At 33.1% G+C, this 14,295-nt stretch overlaps 1 protein-coding gene across 4 annotated transcripts in view; it reads right to left on the reverse strand.

The window, feature by feature from the left end:
- LOC111143144 (zinc finger protein 644) overlaps positions 1 to 14,295 on the reverse strand; it is a 106,170-nt gene that overhangs the window by 23,166 nt on the left and 68,709 nt on the right. Inside the window, exon 1 of one of the 4 annotated variants that reach the window (XM_022496644.1) lies at positions 6,621 to 6,662. The exons of the other annotated variants lie outside the window; for them this stretch is intronic. The gene's annotated coding sequence lies outside the window, so the exon portion shown is untranslated. Of the gene's footprint in view, positions 1 to 6,620; positions 6,663 to 14,295 lie in introns of those variants that run through there. 4 annotated transcript variants of the gene reach the window in all.

The raw sequence follows: 14,295 nt of genomic DNA on the forward strand, positions 1-14,295 counted from the left end.
CTAATAATTTTCTAAGAATGAAGAAACACTTTAAAAAATGTGAAAGACTTTAAAAGTATCTCAAAGGTTAATTTTTTTCTTGTGCTAAGCAACAACAACCCCATATTGCATATCTACAAAATGTCTAGGGAACAGCAACATTAGAATTGGCCACATTATACTGGAATTGCTTGTCTCTTTGGAAGAATGTAAGCTCTTCGAGGGCAGGTACTGTACACAGTCACTCTCATATCTCTAAAATCTAGTGCAGTGCTTGGCACAGGTGCTTAGGCAGTATTTGGTGAATAAAGTACTACCATGTTGAATGAATAAAAACACAACTGCAAAATCAAAGCCAAAGTATGCAAGAGGAAAAACAGTTTTTTTCCTATGAAATGCAGACACCGCATTCAAATAACACAAATTCCATCATAGTTCTGACTTCTTGACCCAGCAATGACAGCAAGGCCTTCAAAATGTCCAATGATCCTCAAGTACAATATAAAGAACCTGCTGTTTGGCAACCCTAGGTATGAACTATCTGAAGTGCTGGATAAAACTCTGTACTTCTTTTCCTTTTGTACAGGGAGCAAGTACAGTTTATTCATTCTCCAAGTATTTACTGAGCCCTTACCATGGGCCAGGCACTGCTTTATTATTGGGAATACTAGCAGTAAACAAAACAGACGAGGTTCCTGCTCTCTGATAAAGAATAGTCTCCCATTTTTCCCCCCACAGTATTTTTAATTTGTATAACAAATAACACTATTTTAAGACAGGAGGAACTTAACTAATATTTAGAAATTAAAATATTTTCAATACAGTTCATTATTTCTAATATCTTTCATGGTACTAAATACATGCTCTGTAAAACATTAAGTCTAAAGAATAAAAATATTATTTCTAATTACTTTCTTATTTCACAATTTAGAATAAGCTCTTCTAAGTATGAGCTTACTCTTTCCACAAGATGTGTTCTTCATTACAACAAATATTACAAACAAATACAACAAATACCTGTCTTTGGCATTATTATTTATACCAACAATTTTTCTGCCCCTCCTAGGCCTCAGAATTCTGTTTTGAGATTGGCAAACTTCCATAGTAATAAAAATAGACGTCCAATAAGATCATATTCAATGATATCACCCCAAAATGGTGCTAATGCAGCACCCAGCAGGAGTCTCTACATCACATACACAGAAGTTAAAAATGGGCAGCACATAAACATGTGTTAGGGAAGAGTGTGCAAATGTCAATGAAAAGAAAAGCAAACCTTGATGCTATAACTATTACCCATTCCTGACATTTCTCATGAAATTACATAGAAAAAGTAAAACGTTCAAATAGGAACGATCTCACAAATCTGAAGTGGACAACAGAATTTTTAAAAAACTAGCCTACAAGACACTTACTTTGTATTCCTATTTATTATCATCACAGAGGTAGACAAATATATGCTCAGTCAATTTGAAAGCCTATATTAGTATTTCTCAACAGGAAGCAATGCTGCTAACGAAGTGGTAAATTCAGTGTTAATGAGTGGCTTCACTGTTACCACCTCAGAGGTAAAACCTTCTATGTTCCATGTTCCACCCATCTGTTCTGGTGTTAGAGGTTCAGAGATGGAACAGACGCTTCCCATTTAAAGCAACTTCATTGGTACCCCCTGAACAGCAGGGTGACAAACTATGAGAATATGTCTGCTTGGAGACTGCATTCTCATTACCAGAATGGCTTTATAGGAGCCTTACAAAAGTTCACATTCTAAAGATACCAAACTGGTTTGCTCAGAAACATAGTAAGAATATATGTATATGACATCTTCTGTCTATAAAATACATCTAGCAAAGGAAAAACAAAAGATCAAATATTGTTAAAATATAAAATGAAGTCTTTAACAAAGTTTTCCTTCACACCTAAAGAAATATACCTTATCTGTCCCCAAATTAATGATTACCTCTACTCAAAAATAGAGGTTATTCTTTTTCAGAATATTTATTAGCACATTAATATTAAAAATGTACCCCATCAGTTAAATAGTATGCTATAAGAAATGGCTCCTAGCTAGTATCTTAGCAACAATAAAAATTTTTTCCTAGTTTAATTTTCAGAGTATATCTTAACTAAAAAATGTTACAAATACATTTTTCTTAAGAGTATTCAAAACTTATAGCTGTTGCATTGAGATATAATGCAGAACACTGAACCATCAAAATACTTTGCAGTGAATAATGGATCTAGAACTTTGACATCAAAAATTATTTCCCTACATTCATGGATGGTTATGTAGCATGTAGGCAAGAAAGCATTTAACCTACAAGTTAATTTCACACTTACAAATACTTTTTCCAACTATCTTTATGTAGTTAAATATATGTAACAGAGCCATCAACACCAGTTTATGTTAACAGAACTAAGTGGGGGACATATGTGAGGGTAGACATTATTCATTAAGTTCAAAAAAAGGGAAGCTAATATATTAAAATAATCAAACCAATGTTATATTGCTTCAACTCCTTAAATTTCAGTGACTCTGCTATATCAACTAGGATATTTTAATAAAATGCTTACTTTTACTTTATCCTCCTCCATGTAATCATATAACCACAGAATTTTTCTTTTAAATGAATTTTAAAATATTCCTTAAAAAATTCACACACTTTATAAAAAGCTGTAAATGGAACTTTAAATCTACATAAAACATATTTCAGTTTCTTGAAAATCATAATGAGTTCTACAGCTATAACTGCCTGTAGTTATATACTATGAGCATTAAAAAAAAACAGTACAAAGGTCAGATCTGTCTTCAAGATGACAGATCATCACTTTTATGCCTCAAGCTAGACTTATTGTCTTAGAAATTTCAAACATCAGTATTTTTGCAAACTATCAGCACTTGCTATAACACCCTCACTACACTACATCTTGAGGTTACTATAGAAGAAATGAGGTGATAATTGCATATTAACATAATTATTCTGTAATCCCTCTGAGCAAGCTTCCTAGGTCACTCAGTAATTCAGATTAGATACAACCTTCCTGTCATCAAATCTATGCTGTCCACTTTCTGTTCATGAATAATTTTTTATAGAAAATTAGCTTAATTTCATTCTTTTATGTACATTATTAATTGTATTTATTGCTAGTAGGTTAATATTTTGTGGGCACTTATTACATAATACCAACCTTTGTCATGTAGTATAATTTCATATGAAAATATAATACAATTTGCCCTCATTCCACATTAGCTCATTAATAGCTATATTACAAAACTATAAATAAATTATGTTGCCTACTAGCTGAGTTACAGTTAAGATATGTCGGATTTTCACAAACCCCATGTTCATCTAAATTATCCTTAAGAACACATGACATCTTCAGTTAATCATATATAAGAATGGGTCAAGAAGAGAAAAACATTCACAACTGTCATTCTAATTGCAAAACAAATCTTAATTAACTGAAATACTATGTGTATAATTACTGTGATATTTAAGTCTATATATATGTATACAGTGTACAAATATATAATTGCAAGCCTCACCTAATATATATTTCAAGTGAAGACAGAGTATACTATTTAACCATATCATCTAGGCAGTATCCTACTCTGGATATCATTGAGAGAAAATACTAAAAAAATACAGAAATTCATAAGGGTATCCAGCATGCCACATGATGAAATAAAGAGAAAACTTGGTATGCTTAGACTAACAATTAGCCAATACAATTAACAATCTTCAAATGTTCAAAGGTGTGGCATATAAAAGATATGATCGAAGTGTCTGAATCACAAAGATGGATTTCATCTCAAGATTAAATAAACTAAAAACAGGAAACAGTCAACCTATTGCAAAGAGTTGTCTTATACAATAGTGAACTGAATGGCTCAGCAGTTTAGATTACTGTCAGTAACACTGTAGAAGGTAATATGGCGCTGGCGATTGGATAAGATGATTTCTAACATCCTCTCTGATATGTACTATATATGTTAAATTTTTGGTTATTACATTATTAACACTTAACATTACTTGAGATAATGAGCTAAAAATGAAGTGAAAATTATACTATCGGACTTCAAAAAGATCCTCTAAATTCATAATTACTTGAAGTAATCCCTTAGTTAAATTATAATGTTGATAAGCTGATTCTTGAACAATGATATGGTACTAAATGACTAACACACCGAGGCCACAAAACTATCTGCAATCATGAAAACTACATAAAGAGGTTTTTTTCCTATTGGTAATACAAAAAAAAAAAAGTCAATGAGCTCAAATAAATAGAAAATACATAAATAATGAACAGGAAAAATAAAGCAAGACTATGGATTCTGAAAAACAATCTGAGGGTTCTGAAGGGGCGGGGGGTGGGAGGTTGGGGGATCCAGGTGGTGGGTATTGGAGAGGGCACGGATTGCATGGAGCACTGGGTGTGGTGCAAAAATAATGAATACTGTTATGCTGAAAAAATAAAAAATTTAAAAAAATAAAATAAAATAAAAGATAATATGAATTTAACAGAAAAAAAAAAAAATAAAGCAAGAATACATTGGGCACATAATGCTTTCTTCCCAAGCAGCATGCAATACTACCATTACAAACTAATGATCTTTATGTAATTTTACCACCTACCATCAAATTACAATGAACTTATTGAATAGTTTCATTCCTGATACCATGAATTATCTTCATTATTTAGTAGGAAAATGTTAAAAATAGTAAGGTACTAAATCATAAACACCTAATAACACAAAGTTACCCTTACTGCTTAGTATACTAAATACTTAACATAATCTGACACATCTCAAGAAGCAGGTAACTACAAGGATAAAAGGTGGTGGGGAGCTGCAAAGGCCTAACTTTAGCAACCTGACAAAATTATACAATAATGTGAAGTAAGAGTATTCAAAAAAACAAATGGATAGTCACTAAATGAAGGCTAATTTTCTAATGAAGAGCTTTGTATTTTTAAGAGGTAAGGCAATAAATTACAGTTGCAACCAAAGGAGAATGCTAAATCATATTCAGCATGGAATGACAGCTTATTGCATTGTTTATGCTTTCATACAGTCAGAAGAAGATAAGTGATCACTGTGACACGTGGATGGCTCAGTCAGTTAAGCACCTAACTTCAGTTCAGGTCAAGATCTCAGGGTCCTGGAATCAAGCCTCCTGTAGGCTCCCCAACTCAGCAGGGGGCCTGCTTCTCCCTCTGTGCTCCCCCTCACTCCTGCTCATGCTCTCTCCCTCTCTCTCTCTCAAATAAATAAAAAAACTTAAGAGAAAAATGTTAAGTGATAATCAGAGCTTTGTTAGGGTAAATAATGTACACATGCACTACTTCAACAATAACAATACATGTAGGTTTTTTTTTAATAAAATGAGTGATAACCTCTATATTTTTCAAACAGAGCAAACGTTTGAAAACAATTATATAATTAACATAAATCATAAATGTGTCACTCCAAAGGTAGTGTGTCAACTCTACCCTCCACCAACAGATTATTAACTAAGATTAATTGTTATTTTACTTTGGGTCTTCCAGTGTCATTTGATCAGTTTGCTCTTTGTGCTTAGAGTTTTGATATTTTATAAACATAAACCCATTGTGTCCAATAAATGCAAAAGAAGTGTAAGTGTTAAAAGTCCTTGGAAGACCAAACATAATTATATTAGAAGTGAAAATAGAGATAATAGTAACACCTAAAGTGGTAATATAAATATTATATACGCATATGGAATAACTGCTTAAAGCTGAAATAATTGTGAAGGACAAAGAGATTTCACCATTGAGAAATTACTGTGCCTACACATCTGACAATAATCGGCAAGAGATAAGGAAATATGACAAAAGAAGTTCTTAAGAACAAAATCAGCATCAATGTTAGATGTCTGTTTGCCAATGGTTTTCAGGAAAGACTAGGAATTTGCTCAAGAACTTAAAAATAATAATGTTCAAAGTGTTGCAGATGAAACTTCTGCCCCAACCATGTATGATTCCACAGGACAAAGGTCCATTAGAATATGCACATCAAAGTTAGTGACATTACTGCAAACGCAAACAATTGGGCTTTGAAGAAATTTCCCACAAAAGTAGAAGAGATAATCTGGCATCAAAAGACTGCCTGAAACATAACATATGTCTCCTTCTAATACTCAATAATTTTGCTCTTTCAAATTCAAAACCTCACATATTCAACTGTTTGTACATTTTTGAAAAACTTTTGTAGATTTTATAGTTAAACTCTTATTACTAAAGTTCCATTAATTCATATAGTAATCACATATTAGTCATATTTATAAAGTACAAAGCTATTTATGGTCAGGGAAATAAACTTGAACATTATGAGGTCGAAAGAATAAATTCTGTAACTGAATTATAATTTAATTTTATTGAAAGGTGCTAAGATTGTAAAAAGAAAACTTCTGCAATTCTGTAATAATCTGTAATGACTACTTAGCCTTTCACCTGTATTATGTACATTCAAACTCTAATAGGTAAATTCAAACTTATATATAGATGGGAAAGTTTGACACTTTAAGAACTAGAAAAATGAAACACAACCAGAAGTTTTACTTTCTATAAAGTATTTTCATTAAATCTGAACTCTTACTGATACCATTTACTCAACTTACCTTTTCTTCTTTCTCTAAAATCAGCCCCCCAAATACAATTATCTTCTAAGAAAAATATTCCAAAGTAATCAATATTCTACAATAATCTTCACTTAGGATGGTAAAAATTCAAATACAAGAAATCTGCTTTCCTTAAAACAAAATATGCAGGAAGATGCACCTCTCTTGCACCAATGTCTTAAAAAAACAAAAAGAACATATTTTGGTGATGGCAAATCACAAACTGGCCATGACATTTTTCTGATTTAACAAGTTTTCCTTACTACATGTTCAATTCTGGAGTTTCATGTATAAAACCAAAGACATTTATTTACTGTGAATATAAATAATAACAAAATTCCTCCAAAATGTTAAAGAAAATATTATCTAATATTTAGAAAATGCAATTACTTATTACTAATAATCAAACATAAATGGCTCTCTTCAAACAAGTGTGATTTAAAAGAATTTCCTTCTACTTTACTCCTATGAAGAGAGAAAGATGTAGCAATTGTGAACCAGAAGAAACTTACAGAACCCATGATTTCCAATTTATTCAATATCCATAATGCCGAAATTATGAATAGTATATTATTGTTTTATAAAAGGTGACTAAAGCATAATTGAGATTAGGGGTGCCTGGGTGGCTCAGTGAGTTAAGCCTCTGCCTTTGGCTCAGGTCATGGTCTCAGGGTCCTGGGATTGAGCCCCGCATCGGGCTCTCTGCTCAGCAGGGAGCCTGCTCCCTGCCCCCTGCCTGCCTCTCTGCCTACTTGTGATCTCTCTCAAAAAAAAAAAAAAAAAAAAAAAAAAAAAAAATTGAGATTATTTCAGGGAAAATTTTAATTATTAAGATTAATCAAATGTTATTGCTGTCAATTTTTTTTCTTACTGTATTGCTATCTAACTAAGGAAGACTATATACAGGACACTTATATATAGTGTATAGTATAATACACATAGTATAAAAAACTACTATCAGTAAAAGGCAATAAATTATGTCCCCAGTGAGTAATATGGATTATACATTTTATGGTTCAGAGGAAAGAGAAGGTTCTATAAAATACCATGGATAAGAAAAGCCTCAGAAAAATGAGAGTGTTAACTAAATTTTATAGTGTACTGAGCCAGGAGAATCACTCTTTGGTGTCAGACATGCCAGAGTTTGAAAAATGGCTCCACAACGTCCACCTTGCGGCAAAGTTACTTCCACTTTTCTTAAATTTCAGTTGCTTCATCAATAAAGTACATATGAAACCTACTAAGAGGATTGTGAGGATTAAATAAGACAATATAAAACATGCAGCAACGGGCCTGGTATTTAGTAATTACTCACTAATATAGGGAATGTTAATTCCCTATAACCCTGCCATAAACTTGTTTCATTTATGGAATGATGACAGTGAATTTGTACATTGCTCCTACTGATGAAAGAGGCCCTTATAAGCAGAAATTTATTCTGGGAAGAGATACCTGGTACCTTAAAACCACTGCTAAGATAAATGGGCAGAAGCTAAACCATCAGAAGAAACACATCTTAGGAGTTGCTGGGGCTATAAGAATAACATTCTTGTGGGGATAAAGCAAGGCTTCAGTAATTCAATAAGCAATAAAAAGGGGAATTACAGTGCTTGACCAGTGCTCCAAGGAAAAAGGACATGAAGTGGCCACTCAGGATTTAGGAGTTTGATTCCTTAGGGTCCATTAGGACATGAATTTAATTGTCGTCTCTCATAAAATGTCAATGAAATGAAAGCAGATGAACTAGAACAGAGAGACATACCAAGGTGGTTAAAACTGTAAACTAGAACAGTCACAGATGAGGACTGTTGGAAAGAATGGAGAGGGCGATCCCAAATAAAACAAACAAAAACAGGGGCACCTGGGTTGCTCAGTGGGTTAAGCCTCTGTCTTCAGCTCTGGTCACGATCTCAGGGTCCTGAGATTGAGCCCTACATTGGGCTCTCTGCTCAGTGGGGAGCCTGCTTCTCCCTCTCTTTCTGTCTGCCCCTCTGCTACTTGTGATCTCTCTCTCTGTCAAATAAATAAATAAAATCTAAAAAAATTAAAAACAGATTTTATACCAAAAAGTATGAATCACAAAAGCAACAGATTTTTCACTGTCAAGAGTTAACTATTATGTCAAGGGTACAATAACATCAGAGTTTGGGGTTAAAATTATTTTGAGTATAGAATCTTATACAGAGACAGAATACATAATATTCAAGTGTAATGGCACAGGGTCTCTAAGTTCACCACTCACCTATCATCTCAGAAGTTTTTCCAAAAGGCTGAATGTGGGGGAGAGGTGTGTCTTGAAAATGGCTAAAATTATTATGTTAAGTGTATGAAATAATGTATAAACTTAAGTGTTCATCAGAATTATAAGGTTAACCACTAGAAGAACAAAAAGTAAATATACTTAAGATCCTCAAATTCTATAAACTATTGTGTTTTAAGTAAAGAAGTATAATATGCTCTGAGCAAGAGGGTGCCAAAGAACTTTGAAATAAAAAATGACTGCACAGCAACAACAATAACAACAAAAGAACTCTCAGTGGGTGAGTTGAAAAGCAGAGTGAATATGGCTGATGAAATGGGGTATGCTTACAAAGACTTCTTAAAAAAGGGAGTAAAAAAACCCATGAAATTCAGATCCCCAGATTATACCAAGTAGGAATTATAGGAAAAAGCAAAACAAAACAAAGCCCAGGGGACTAAAGAAGAGGACACAATAGAAAATATTTCAGAGCTCAAAAAATACAGAAGTCTTTAGATTAATAGGGCCCAAACAGTGCTCAGTGGATGAAGAAAAAAATATATGTCCTGGGAAAATTTCAGAACTTTAAGAATAAAAGGTAGAATTCTACTCAATTCCAGAAAAAAAGATAAAAACAAAAACTAGACTACCTAAAAAACAATAACACACAATTCTTCATTAGCAGTGTCATCAGATTTGGGGGATCAAATCCCATATTGGGCTCCCTGCTCTGGGAGGCCTGTTTTTCCCTCTCCCACTGTGTCTCTCTCTGTCAAAGGAGTACAGTCTTATAAATAAATAGCCAACATTTAAAAATAAAAATAAAAACAAACAAATAAATAAATAAATAAAATCTGTCTGAATAAATTATCTCATCTATGTTTTCCACTCTCTCCTACTTCAGTTACTATAGTAACTGTAGTTACTAAGTAACTGTAGTAACTGTATATTACTGTAGTAATAGTCTGGTGTATCTTTCTATTCCTTTTTCTTATTCATACAAACATATGACATGTTTGTTTTCTGATTTTCTTTATAGAAGTGGGATTATATAATATACATGCTACCTTAAATAACCCTGTACAGAAAGCCTTATAGTAGTGTTTTTATTTCAGTGATATAGATTTTTCAAAGTTCCATGTGTATTTTTGTTTACTACACATTTCCAAATCATTCCCCAAATTTCTATCAATAAGTCAATCTACCTCCAATGTGTAAGAATGCCTATTTTTCCCACAGTCTTAAAATTTTTTGCCAGCATCATGGTGAAAGATGTGAAAATACTTTTCAACCCAGAATTCGATAACTAGCTAAAGTACCACTCAAGCATAACAACAGAATATAGACATTTTGGACAAGCAAGGACTCCAAAAGTTTATCATCCACTCATAGAGTAATTCTCCAGCACAGAAACAAGAATATATAAAAAGAAAGACACAAGAATCAATAAACAGCGGTGCCTGGGTGGCTCAGTTAGTTAAGCGTCTGCCTTCGGCTCAGGTCATGACCCCAGGGTCCTAGGATCAAGCCCCACATCAGGCTCCCAGCTCTATAAAGAGCCTGCTTCTCCCCCTGCTTGTGCTCTCTCTCTCTGTCAAATAAATAAAATCTTTAAAAAAAGTCAATAAACATTAGTAAGCAATTAAACCACTGAAAAAGGCAACTAAATGTAGTAACTATTAATAATTGTTCAAAAAGATTACTATGAAAAGAGAGTTATATTGTATATAATAATACAGAAACTAAGAAGCCCAAAAGATTTCACCATGGAAGGTTAGACTAGTGGACACTGATTCAAGGAAAATCTTTTAAAAAATGTATTAAAATGCTAAGGGTGCCCAAATAAGATAGTGAAATAAGATATATAAATTTCAAATCTGTAGAATTAAAAAGTAAAGAAAATTTGATTGATTAAATTAAAATAAAAAGTAACAACAGAAGACATCAAAGAGAAAATAAAAAGCAGAGAAGTCCAAACACAGTCTTCTCAATAAATATTAAGTTTATAAATTAAGAAAAAGGCATTCATACTTGTTTTATTTTGATATATGCTATATGCTGTTTATAAAGGAAAAGGAAATGCTGAGGATAATAGATGATAAAAAGATTAAGCAAATGTTAATAATAACCATCTACTATCAGAACAATCTAATAGAATTTAAGGCAAAAAGCACTACACCTGCTAAAGATGAATATTATACATAATAAGATACAATTCACCAAGAAGATATAGTATTCATGAGCTCCTCTGCACACAACAAAATGGTTACATAATAATACATACATAATACATAATAATACTACTACTAATAATACATAAATAATAAACATCTACAAATGTTAAGCAAAACTGACAGTCACAGAGGGAGGCTTTAAAATTTCTCCCCAAAAGTCAACAGATCAAAGACAATATTCCAGTTTTATCTAACTCTTCCTTCAAGATCACCCTTCTCGCACTTGAAAAAGGTTCCCAACAAATCTGCAACCTTCCCTGTCTCTGTTAGTTATAACCTTGGAGCAATCTTCTTCATTCATTTATTCACACTTCATACCAAAACTATCAAGAAATCTTATTGCCACCATCTTTAAATTATATTCAGAATCCAATCACTTCTCACTACTACTACATCCAGATAGATCCACTATTATCTCTCCCCTGTACTATTTCAATAGCTTCTTAAATTGGTCTTAGTGCATTTATCTTTACGAACGTACTGTTTATTCTTAACACCACAACCACAGGAATCGTTTTAAAACCTAAGACAGGTAATGTTCCTCAAAAATCCTTCAATAGCTGTTGATCTTATCCTCTTAGAGAAAAAAACCCAACATCTTTATAATAGCCTGTAATGCCCTACGAAGAACCTATCCAGCAACATTTTGATCTCACTTTACTCCTCCCCCCAAGTCACTTACCCAGTTCAAGGTACACTGGCTTTCTTACTAGCCCTTGAACACATTCTCTCCCATATTAAAGTCTTAGTATTATTGATCATTCTCCAGCTAGAATGCTCTTGCTCCCAGATACTCATGGCAAATTCCCTCATTTAATTCAAGCCTTTGATCAAACATTTTCTTTTGAATAATGCCTACGTAGACCATTTTATTAAAATTATATCCCAAACTCCCTTACCTTCTCTTGTCTGTGGGCAATCTCAAATAAACGTTCACTGGCTTACCCCCTCCTTTTTTTTTTTTTTTAAACCTCAAAACGCTTATCACTTTCTAATATACTGTGTAATATTTATTATGGTTATTGTCTGTGTATCCTTCCTACAGAACTAAGGGCACAGATCTTTCTATTTGTTAACAGAATCTCTCAAAAGGTCTAGAAGAATGCCACCATTCAGAACCTTGGTATTGTGCATTGCATTGATAATGCTCTATGTAAAAATCTCTGGGTACTAAGTAAAAGGAGGTTTGGGAAATAGGTATTTCCTTGCCACAGCAGCAAAGCAAACAATATGGAAAGGCTATATAGTCTTAGCTCACTGAAAAACTCAAGGCAAAAGTCCAGTGCCTTGTCCCTTTCACTTTGCCTGCTATCCCACCATACTCACTTTCCCTTTTTTCACACCCCCCACAATCCATTTCCCAGTTTTAGAATTAAAATTCAGAAATGAAAAGGCTCTCAACAGTTAAAAGTATGATACCTGAATTTGAAAAGTAAAGCCATATTTTTACTGACAAAGGGTTACTTTGATTTAGCTGGGAAGACTGGCTGAATGAATTAAATCTACAGTGCAAAGATTTTGAAGAAATTAGATTTACAGCACCTACACAATACATAAACAAATGATAATTATTTTCACTCATGACAAAAAAATCCAAATGCCAACTTAAAGACACCAGTTTTTCAAAATTCTATTAGGAAATAATAAGGAAAAAAGTGTAAAAACTATGATCAAATATATAGATAGCACCAGAAAACAAGAAACCAACATTCTTATTTTAAACATATATACGTTTTCTTACTTCAAAACATTAAGTAGAACATTTATAAAACCTGACTATACATTGTAATAACCATGGAGAAATTCCCAATAGAGACAGAAATCTTGTAGACTATATTCTCTGGCCACCATGCAACGAAACTAAAAATTAGGTACAATTAAAGAGTTAATTAACACGTCAATTACATCTCAATAAAACTGGGGGAAAAGAATATCTACTAAAACAAAGCAAACAAAAAGAGTGAGTGAGCTAGAAAAGGTCAGAATAAAGTAAGAATGAAGAAAGGAAACACAAGAAGAAAGAAAACCAAGAAAGGAACAGAGCCAAAGGATGATACAATAAAAAGATCCAGCATATATTTAATGGGAATCCCAGAAGTTAAGGAAAGAGAAAATAGGACAGACACAATACAATCCTTGAAAAGATAATGGTCAACAATTTTCTAAAACTTGACAAAAGACAAGGAACCATGGTTTATGGAAGCACCAGGAACTCTAAGACGAATATATAAAAAAGAAAAATATACCTAGATACATCACAGTAAAAGTGATAACAATGCAAAACAATAAGAAAATCTTAAAAGTTGCAGCAGAAAAAGGAATAGATATAAAGAGATAATAATTTCCCCAAGGGGAGAAAAAAAAGCAGCTAGCTCCTGAAGTCCAAGCACTTAATCTGATGCCTTTAGCTAAATCATATTGTTCTCCTGTTGAACATAAAATATCTCACAGAATTATCACTTCAGAGAAGGTCACTGCATAACACAAAGTACTTACCATGCCTTTCTCTCACTGAGCTGACTGCAATCTTCTTTATCAATTATAAGCTGGGATACCAGTTTCAGTCTACCTACCTACTAATTAGTTAAAATTAATTTATTAAGGAGTCAAGATGGCAGAGAAGTAGCAGGCTGAGACTACTTCACATAGCAGGAGATCAGCTAGATAGCTTATTTAAAGATTGCAAACACCCACAAATCCAACGGGAGATCAAAGAGAAGAAGAACAGCAATTCTAGAAACAGAAAATCAACCACTTTCTGAAAGGATCTCTTCTGATTTGGTTAAAGCGTATTTTCCTTGGGTTTTTGCCACCCTTTTAGTATTTTACTTGCTCCTTCATATACTCTTATCTGGACAAAATGACAAGGCGGAAAAATTCACCACAAAAAAAAAAAGAACAAGAGGCAGCACTGAAGGCTAGCTACCTAATCAATACAGACATTGGTAATATGTCAGATCTAGAGTTCAGAATGACGATTCTCAAGGTTCTAGCCGGGCTCGAAAAGGCATGGAAGATATTAGAGAAACCCTCTTGGGAGATATAAAAGCCCTTTCTGGAGAAATAAAGAACTAAAATCTAACCAAGTTGAAACAAAAAAAGCTATTATTGAGGTGCAATAAAAAATGGAGGCTCTCAGTCCTATGATAAATGAGGCAGAAGAAAGAATTAGCGATATAGAAGACCAAATGACAGAGAATAA

Source organism: Enhydra lutris, unplaced genomic scaffold (genome assembly GCF_002288905.1).
Source record: "Enhydra lutris kenyoni isolate GAN:26980312 unplaced genomic scaffold, ASM228890v2 scaffoldscaffold9, whole genome shotgun sequence".
In the NCBI taxonomy this organism is placed as follows: Eukaryota; Metazoa; Chordata; class Mammalia; order Carnivora; family Mustelidae; genus Enhydra; species Enhydra lutris.